At 33.9% G+C, this 10210-nt stretch overlaps 2 pseudogenes across 1 annotated transcript; both read left to right on the forward strand.

The window, feature by feature from the left end:
- Positions 1-284: 284 nt before the first annotated feature.
- LOC145597051 (inosine-5'-monophosphate dehydrogenase-like) lies at positions 285-6500 on the forward strand (annotated as a pseudogene). Its single transcript, XR_014103302.1, has 6 exons — positions 285-743; positions 1280-1717; positions 4067-4642; positions 5046-5225; positions 5459-5716; positions 5836-6500. The product of XR_014103302.1 is annotated as an inosine-5'-monophosphate dehydrogenase-like (transcript).
- A 101-nt stretch (positions 6501-6601) lies between these two features.
- LOC145597052 (early nodulin-like protein 6 pseudogene) lies at positions 6602-9123 on the forward strand (annotated as a pseudogene).
- Positions 9124-10210: the final 1087 nt, after the last annotated feature.

Here is a 10210-nt window from a genome sequence, read left to right on the forward strand (position 1 = left end):
CTTAATCACCGATTTGATCCCTCTAATCGGCCTTGGGCTATCGAACTGGGTCGCGGTCTTCTAATACTCGCAGATGCTCCTCTAAAAACCCGGGAAAATGCTCCAAGTATGCAAATTCCTACAAAACTCAAGCAAGACTACCAAAGCACTGAAAAACACAAATTAGTAATAAAAGTGGCTCGGTTGAGCCAAAAACACTACTAATTACGACCAAGGGACGGGGATAAATATATATATAAAATGAACACATCACTCGAGGACTTGCTTTACGTTCTAAAACTCTTATGCATCTTCCTAAAGGGCTGGGAGGTCTTGGCATTCGACGTCTTAGCTCTTTCAACTCTCTTCTTCTGGCTCATCAATGTTGGCGTATTCACCATCACCCTCAGCTTCTTGTTTCCAGGCTCCTTTTAGCAAAGTATCCTTCTCTTCGTTCTTTTCAGACAAGGGCAATTCCTAAGTCTTCTTTGGGTTGTCGGGGTTTGTTGCAAGGACTATCAGTGTTGTCTGATGGTATAGCTTGGAAGGTTGGTTCTGGCTCTCAGGTCCGCATTCTTGAGGACTCTTGGGTTCCTGGAGAACCTCTCTTTTTCCGTGAAAATAGTGAGATGCCTCTTCCGTCTCATGTTTCTTCTATCATTAATCCGCATTCTTACGTGTGGGACTTGACTTTAGTTCATCAGCTTTTTTATTCTTTTTCAACTAGTCGTATTTTGGCTATGGAACGTCCTAGTAGGCCGATGGTTGATTTTGTATACTGAAAATTCTCGAGGGATGGCAATTTACTACCAAGTCTGCCTATGCTATGCTGCTTCGCAGGCTTGATCACTCAGGTGGAGTAACTTCATTCCCCTCTTCATGGTGGTGGTTGTTTTGGAGCTTGCCACTTTTACCAAAGTTGTAGTGTTTCTGTTGGAAATTTCTCCACAACGCCTTGCCTCTCTACGGGTTTCTACAAGCAAGAGGGATTCCAGGGGATCCAACCTTTGTCCTTTGTCTTGGTAATCAGGAGACGATCGATCATCTGTTTTGTGATTGCCCTTTTGTTTCCACTCTTTGGACGACTGCTCCGAATATTCAGTCACTTGATATACGTCGAGATCAGCCATTCACTGATTGGTTTGTAGACCATGTGTTATCTTTGCGACAAACTAAGTCTTGGGAGCTTTTAATGAATTTGGTTTCTTTTTTATGGGCCATTTGGATCGCTCGTAATCATAAGGTGTTCCGACAAGCTGTGCTTTCTCCTGCTCTTGTTATTCACATTATGCATGACTAGGTCTCTCGAAAACTCGCAGTTCAGGATTTTAAAGCTTCAGCTCTCTTGTCCAGTGCAGGTCTCTGTCCTAGATTTAGATCCTCCTTTTCGTCTTGCTGTCTCCAACGTCCTTCCGGGTCTACATATGATATTTGCCTAATGTTTAATGGAGCTTTTACAGTGGTTGGATTTTTCACGACCCAGGTTCGGATATGGTATTTGGTGGTGGTTCTAGAGCTTTCCTCTCTTCCTTTTCTCTACACTCGGAATTACAGGCTTGTCTCTAGGCTCTCAAGGCTACTGATTGTCGTGGTTTCAGGCTCTTGTTGGTCTACATTGACTGCTCAACTTTATTTTCTTTTCTTCAAGATAAAGGAGGTTGAAATATTTTCTTGCATCTGGTTGATTCAGGACATTAAGGATATCATTCTTAGGTTCTCTACTTGTGAACTTCGGAAGGTTCCTCGTTAGTGAGTGTCTCTGACTCATTGGTTGGCTATTCAGGCTCGCCGTCATCGTTTTTTGTTCTGGTCTTTTTTAATTTTTTTATTTCTTTTCAGTAGTTCTTTTCTAGTCCGTCTTGTAAACAAACAAAAAAAAAAAAAAAATCCAAAAAACACAAGGGTAATTTGAAATTTTCGCCAAACTTATTAAGGGTATCTCATGAAATTTAACTTTTATTTATTTATTTTTTTTTTACTAATGAAATCTATATCTATATCTATACTCTATACTTTAGTATCTAAAAACTCTAACCACAAAAATCCAAGGAAGCCACGTGTCATCATCCTACTACATTTCCCAATCATTTCTATTTCAACCCAAGAAAGCCACGTCTTCTTATAAAAGAGAACCACAAAAATCCAAGGCAAGGTAGTACGACTCACTTAGTCTTTTCACTCCACCCTTTCCATATCTATCTCTTTAATTTTAGTATTGATAGCTTCAACTTCTCCAATTCTCTCTTTAATTTTAGCATTAATCCGGCTCAACCTTCCTACTCCTTCATCTAGCTTCACTTCGAATTAAATTACCAATTAATATCTTTAATCAAGTATTCGGTTACACTTTACCCCCAAAATAATTTATTGGTATTATAGTATATCCCCAAAATAATTTATGCAATTCTAACACTATATAACAAAGTTACTTCATTATCAAATTCACATGCAAATTCAGATTTAGTTAGTAACTCTCACCTTGTGATTTTTTATTTTTTATTTTGATTAAATTTTTATAGACGAATTAGTCATTATATGAATTATGAAACCTCCAATTACTAAATTTGGGAAATTATTCGTTTTGCAAAGAGATCGATGGGATGGTGCTTGCGAGTTGCGAGAGGTAAAAAGCTGTTATACTGATCTTATATTGTGGTTCTGACATCTCAAAGGGATGTATGTTAGGCTTGCTCATTTTGATTTACTTAATTAATCTAAATAAATATCTAACTAAAATCACATGCTTTGGTATAATTATATTAGTACTCCGAAATATTCCCATTAGAGGTAGTTGATAGATTCTTTGCCAAACCACTTGGAATTTATCACTTTTTAGATAAGAATTCAACTATTAGCTATTATTAAATTATTATTATTATTATTATTTTGAACAAGTACTACTTATTATGAAAATTATGCAAATACTACTGGTATCCTACGGAGTACTTAAATTCATATTACTAAATTGGGATATTATTATATATATACAGGTTCGGCGAGATAGTGGCGGAAAAACCAAAGGAAGACACAAATATTTCTCAATAAGCAAAAGCCTCAGTTTGAAAGATGGAAGGCCCAAAAAGTAAAAATAAAAAAACTAAATCATGACTTCAGCATGATGGATGCTAACTTTCTGATTACTTCATTTCATTCTCTACCTTATTGCAAAAAATTACTCTTTTTTACTGTATCAATTGTATGAGATTATTGTAAATAAGTCATATAAGTACTTTTTATTTACTATATTACTCTACCGGTCTACCTTACTAAAAAAAAGTCACTATTTTTTTACTACTCCCTCTGTTTTTAAATACTTGCTCCAATTCTCCATGTGCGGAGTTTTAGGAGAAATTGGACAAAGTAATAAAATATGGAGGTAGGGCCTGTTCTCATTGGCTGAACTGAACTGAACTCAGCTGAACTGAAATGAAATGAATATTTTATAAGAGAAGGAAATTAGGAGCTGAACTGAAATGAATATTTTATAAGAGAAGGAAATTAGGAGCTGAAGTGAACTGAACTGAACTGAATTGAGCTGGAGTGAACTGAACTGAACTGAGCTGAACTGAACTGAACTGAATTTCAACGTAAGAGAACAGGCCCGTAGTGAGGTGGATGGAAGAATAAAAACTTGTATAAAGCAAAAGTAGTGGAAGAATAGGAGGAGATAGAGTATTATGTTGTGTTCACTAAGTGTGAGAAATAAATTAAATATTGTAAAAGCTTTCCAAAAAAGAAAATGAAGCAATTATTTAAAAATGACCAGAAAAGAAAAGTGGAGCAAGTATTTAAAAACCGAGGGATTATATCAATTGTAGGCTAAAAGGGAACATTATCAAATATACGGTATATTATGCTCAATATTCAACTAAATATAAAACTAAAAATATAGCCCGTATGTCGTACAGAATTTTTTCGGGGTTGGGGGGGTATCTGGTAACGAACAGAGAGCGGCAAAGTGAATTTTGCGTGGTATATAGCGAACAGGGTATAAGCAAGACGGACTAGAAGGCGACTCGGTTCAATTTGTGTTTACTCTGATCGATTCTCATTGGAAGATTTGGTACTGTATTTTTGTTTTCATTAGATTGTAAGTCTTGGTTTATCAAGAGTTTTAGGGTATGTACTGAAGTCTGATTGGGTAGACTTGAAGAATAAGGATGGAAGGGTTTGTGATTATATGTCGAAATTGGATTTTTCTGTGCCAAGTAGCTATCAGTTGGACCAAATTGCTGGGTTTTTGGGAGAGAAAGGAGTTAAATTGGTGCCAACTGTGAGAGAGAGTGATGGAGAAGTTGTCGATTTGATCACACTGGAGGATATTGAGAGGATTCAAAAACTATCCAAAGAGAGGTTTGCCATCGTTAACACCTAATGGGGATTTCTTGGTGGGAGCTGCAATAGGGACCAGAGAGTCTGATGAAGAGAGGTTGGAATATTTGGTCAAGGGCGGTGTAGATGCAGTGGTGTTGGATAGTTCTCAAGGGAATTCTATTTATCAGTTGGATATGATTAAGTATATAAAGAGGACATACCCAGAATTGGATGTCATTGGAGCCAAGCTCAAAACTTGATTCAAGCCGGAGTTGATGGGCTGAGAGTTGGCATGGGATCTGGGTCAATTTGTACCACTCAGGAGGTCTGTGCTGTGGGTAGAGGACAGGTAACTCTTCAGTCCTTTCTGAATTGGTTTTTCTAATGCCTTTTGTTGTTTGAATATATATGAAATGTCAAATGTGTACTGCTAAATGTTAAATCAGCTAAAGTCATCAGAATGTTAGGAAATTCTACATTTTCTAATTGCGTTCTTACATTTTTGCCAAACAGTTCCTTATGACATTATGTTAGCCGACCACAAATAACCTCAGGAGGCAGTCATTTAAATCCACACTCTGTTGTCTATTAATAAAGCTACATAGTTTCTCAGTGCTAATAAGTGCTTACATGATTTTGAGTCTTGAGATTCTTAATTTTGCTTCACTTGATTCTCTTTTCCTTTATTTTGTACCATGTACGATGGGTGTTTAGCAATTTATATTACTGACAAAATACTCCTTGGATACTAGGCTACTGCTGTATACAAAGTTTCATCTATTGCTTCACAAAGTGGTGTCCCTGTCATTGCTGTTGGGGGCATATCAAACTCCGGACACATTGTTAGAGCCCTGGTTCTTGGGGCTTCTACTGTGATGATGGGAAGCTATCTTGCTGGTAGCAATGAATCTCCTGGTGCTTATGTAGTTCAGGTATGTGCTGCTGGATACTTTATGATCCCTCATAAAGTCATAATTAGTAGTTAGTTCACATAATATTCTGAAACATTGATTTCTTTACTCTAGGCATTTCATGTATTGTCAGTGAATTCCTGTCTATGATTGATTAATTGTAGTTGGAGACTTGGAGTACTTTGTTCCCTCTATTGAAGTCAAGAAATTTAGTATTTTATATCTGATTAATTGGAGATGAGATTTTGTGTTAGGATGGTTGTCGTCTTAAGAAATATCGAGGAATGGGTTCTTTGGAAGCAATGACAAAAGGAAGTGATCAGCGATATCTTGGGGACAAGTCTAAGCTTAAAATTGCGCAAGGTTTTGTTGGAGCTGTTACAGACAAGGGTTCTGTTCTAAACTTTGTCCCATACACAATGCATGAAGTTAAACAAGGTTTCCAGGATCTTGGTGCCTCCTCACTTCAGTCAGCCCATGATCTATTGAGATCAGAAGTATTAAGACTGGAGGTATGGCTTCTTTTGATTTACCACTTCTCTTACGTGTAGTCTTTAATACTTCAGAGAGATGCGCTCTAAAGGTTTTTTATGCTCACGTGATCTGAAGTGTTTGAATGGTCCTCTTATAGGCTCGAACTGCTGCAGCACAAGCTGAAGGTGGAGTCCATGGCCTTGTGTCTTATGAGAAGAAAGCATTTTAAACAAAAGTATGCTGACATATGCCTAGGGATGGATAACTATACACAACCGAGCTTTGACTTATTGATGAAATTGATGCTTTATCTTGCTCTTTGATTCTAGTCCCCTTAACCGAACAGGGTAAACTACCTTGCTCTTTGTTTCTCCATATACAAAACCGAGCTTTGACATATCGATCAGTGATTTTTGAAAACCTATTGTCGTATGTTCATCACAATCACAACAATCAAATTTTATGTTACTTGAATCTCCTCAACTTAAGATTGTAAAAAGCTTATACTCTCGTAAAAGTATTGATTAGAATGTTTACCACTGCACCTGACATCTCATCTGAAGTAAGCCCTATAGTCCTGAGCGGAGGGAGTATGACTAGAGATACTTAATATCACCCAAAACAAAAACTTCAAATTTAAGATCTTATAATTTCGATCAAGTACTTGTGATGCTATGATCTTGCCTTGTGTATGCTTTATGTCCGGGACACAAATCGAGTCCCAGAGAGCTGGGATAATATAGCATGAACTTTCGTTCCATCTATATGTGAAATAGGTGGGAGGACTGAGGAGTCGGGCAGCAACTTAGCAAAGCAGCAAAGAAGTCATCAGCAAGTTCAAAGGTGGAAAAGCTTGCAGTTGCATAAGCTAGCTAAGCTTCTGTTTAGAAAGCTAATATAGCTGAGATTAAGAACGCTTGATAATGGAGATAGAAAAGGAGTGTGGTAACACCAATGCTTGATCCTTGAACACTTTATAATGGACAAATGAACTACTCACTCCAATTTTATTAATCGACATGTTTGATTTGAACGATTTTTAAATAGTGTATCACTTTCTTGAATGAAATATTCAATTAAATTTTATTTACCTTTAATTTTAATTTATGCAATAATTTGACTGATACATTTAGTATTTAGTAAGATTAACGATGACCATTATAATATGTAATTGCGTATTAGTAGCGATAATTATAAATTGAAAAATCACAATTTTTATTAATACAACATCATACTACATTGTCTTCATGCTGACTTTTCCACAAAAAAAAAAAAAAAAAAAAAAAAAAAAAAAAAAAAAAAAAAAAAAAACTACATTGTCTTCATATGAGCAATAACATGTACTTGTTTATTTGTTTATATAAAAAAATCAAGTCAAAAAAATTTTATGAAACAAAAATCAAGTCAAAATTAATATATAAATAGTGCAAATTGATGCCAAAAAAAAAAAAAAAATAGAGATAACAAATTATATATACTAGTATATATTTTCAACTTCATTTACACTAATTATTTACACTTTAATTTACTTGGCTAAAACACTATATATACTATTAACAATTTAACTGACACGTGTGCAAATGCAAAAATTTGACCTAAAAAAACTCACTTTAATTTTCAATTTCAAAATGAGCAAACTAGAATATTCACTGAAATTTCTACACATAATTCAAAAACCAAATTCAAAATGAAGGTAAAATAATAACCGTTTAAGTGAATACTTAGTCAATGATAATAATGCATGTTTAGTGAGTCGGTTAACAGCATAACCCAAAATTTTCTCCTAATAATCTCCAACAAACTCTTCAAACTCTTTCATATATACCTCAACGTTACCCCTTTCATACACAGTCAATTTTCAACTTAGAAAAAAATTAACCTAATTAAGAAAATGGGAAGTTCTACCAAATTCTCTCTCATTTTTCTATGCATTTTCTCCCTCTTAATTTTTCATGGAGTTTGTACTGAATTTGAAGTTGGTGAAAGTTTAACCAAAGGATGGGAAGTTCCTCCTTTGAAACGTCCTCAAGTTTACAATGATTGGGCTCAAAAGAATCGGTTCAAGGTCAATGACACTCTACGTAAGTATCGTTCTACTTTAATTGTCGCGTATTAGTGTAATTTGAACTTTTAATGTGACAACTAGATTTGAATGGATGTAACAAAATGTATACCGTGCATCTTTATGTGTGTAAATTTTTCCTTAATTAGTATTTCTCATTTCATATTTATAGTATGATTTGCTAAATTTTGTGTGCTAATGTTTGTGGTAAAATATAGTAGAGTACTTTGATTTAATATTAAAAGTAGTGGAATTAACTGCTTGTTTTTATCTTGATTATGTAGACTTATAATGTTATTATTGATTTAAGTCATTTTATGCCTGAAAAATTAAACAAGATAAATCCTAAAAATGAAATATCGTAGCAAAAAATTCTTATGAGTACCGTAAGTTTTAGTTTAATAGTAGTTCGTATGACTAGTGAGTTTTTTTTTTTTTTTTTTTTTTTTTTTTTTTTGAGCAAATAGTGAGTAATGAATTAATGATACATGTTTTGTTTCAAAAAAAAAAAATTAATGATACATGTTTTAGGTAAACATTTTTTTTTTTTGAGAAACTGTTTTAGGTAAACATATAATATAATGTTACTTTATATTTATATCACTCGTAGAAATTACTTTTCTACATTTGTTGTAAAGTTGTTATATTATATATACGGTTTACCAATTAATTTTGACGGCTTTGTCAAAAAAAAAAAAAAAAAAAATTAATTTTGACGGACCATCAATAATGTTTGATCTAAAAACAACAAGAAAAACCAGTCTAAAAAATTTGTAGGAATTGAATTACAATTGCATTTTGTTTGCCTTATATTCTAATTATTATTACTTCGCATAATAAAATGGTGTAATTAATTGCTATTTCACCTATTTGTGTTATCATAGTTTCCGATACTATGTATTTGTAAGATATAAATATAATATTCCAAATTTGTAAGTTATATTTAACGGATGTAGTATTATAAAACCCTTTTGCTTTATATATATAGAGTGTACACACATAAGCACATTAGTAACCAATTTTTGTATATTGGCAGACTTCAAGTACAAGAAAGACTCAGTGATGGTGGTATCAGATGCTGAGTACAGCAAATGTGGATCATCTCAGCCTCTATTCTTCGCCAACACCGGCGACACCACCTTTGTGTTAGACAGGCCGGGGTTGTTCTACTTCTTGAGCGGCGTGGCCGGACACTGCCAGAGAGGGCAGAAGATGATTATCAAGGTTTTGGACGTGGAAAGTCCACCTGCTCCTGGTGATGATCAGCAATCTGGAGATGATACAGCTGCACCAGACACTGACAAGAAAAGTGGTGCAACTCATAATAAGATGGGTTTTGTTGGGTTTGTTTTTATGTTAATTGTTGGGTTTAATTTCATATGATATGATAGGTGTGTTTGTTTAAGGTTGTTTCTTGGTTTATGCATATTTGTTTAGGAATTTGGATAGGTTATGTTTTGAGTTTGGTTTAACAATGGATGTTACTTTTTTTAAAATGTATTTGAGTTGTTTAATTTACTATTACTATTTCATGGACTATTTTATCTTCTAAGAATTAAGGAAAATCTATAGACTTGTTTGGCAATTACAAAGTATTTGATTAACTATTAGCTATTTGTATAGGCTAAGGGCCTGTTCATATTTACTTAATTTCAGTTCAGTTCAGTTTAGTTCAGCTCCAATCAGTTCAGTTCAGTTCCAATTAGTTCAGTTCAGCTCTTAATTTTCCTTTCACATAAAATATTCATTTCAGCTTAATTCAGTTCAGTTCAGTTCAGTTCCAATCAGTTCAGTTCAGTTCAGTTCCAATCAGTTCAGTTCAGTTCAGCTCAGTTCAGTAAATATGAACAGGCCCTAATTTGATCATCATAGATCATTGTATTAATGAGTTATATAGCTTAGATTTATGACATATATCATACTTCGTATATAATAGATTGATTATATTATAAGACAAAAATTAGTTATAAGACTTGTACTTTATACTTTTAAACCTATTACCTATGTGTTGAATGACCTCGTCCTCAACCCACCTCCGTTTTGCTAAGTGTTACGAAGTATTTAATTACTTGCTTTGTATGCAATCTTCAATGCATTATTTTGACCATTAATTTCTTTGATTGTGCATTAGTAAAAACTATACAAATTTGATGGTATGTATTGAAAATTCATAACAATTCGAATCTAATAAGATTAAAATTGATCAATTTTTTTACTATATGGTGTATAAACAATTAGACATGGTCAAAATTTTAAAACTTTGAACTAGTGAATAGTAAATGGGTAGAACTTAGGAAAATGAAGGTAATACTTTTCAAGTAATAACTAGTTTTTGGGCCCGGGCGATGCCCCGGATTATTACATGGAATTGAACATTAATATAAATTGTAATGTATGATTTAATTTTCTTGTAATTAAATTTGTTGTTTATATAGTCATTTGCTACATATTAATTTTTTGTATTCAAATG

This window comes from Chenopodium album, chromosome 20 (assembly GCF_948465745.1).
Source record: "Chenopodium album chromosome 20, dcCheAlbu1.1, whole genome shotgun sequence".
NCBI classification, from domain to species: domain Eukaryota; kingdom Viridiplantae; phylum Streptophyta; class Magnoliopsida; order Caryophyllales; family Amaranthaceae; genus Chenopodium; species Chenopodium album.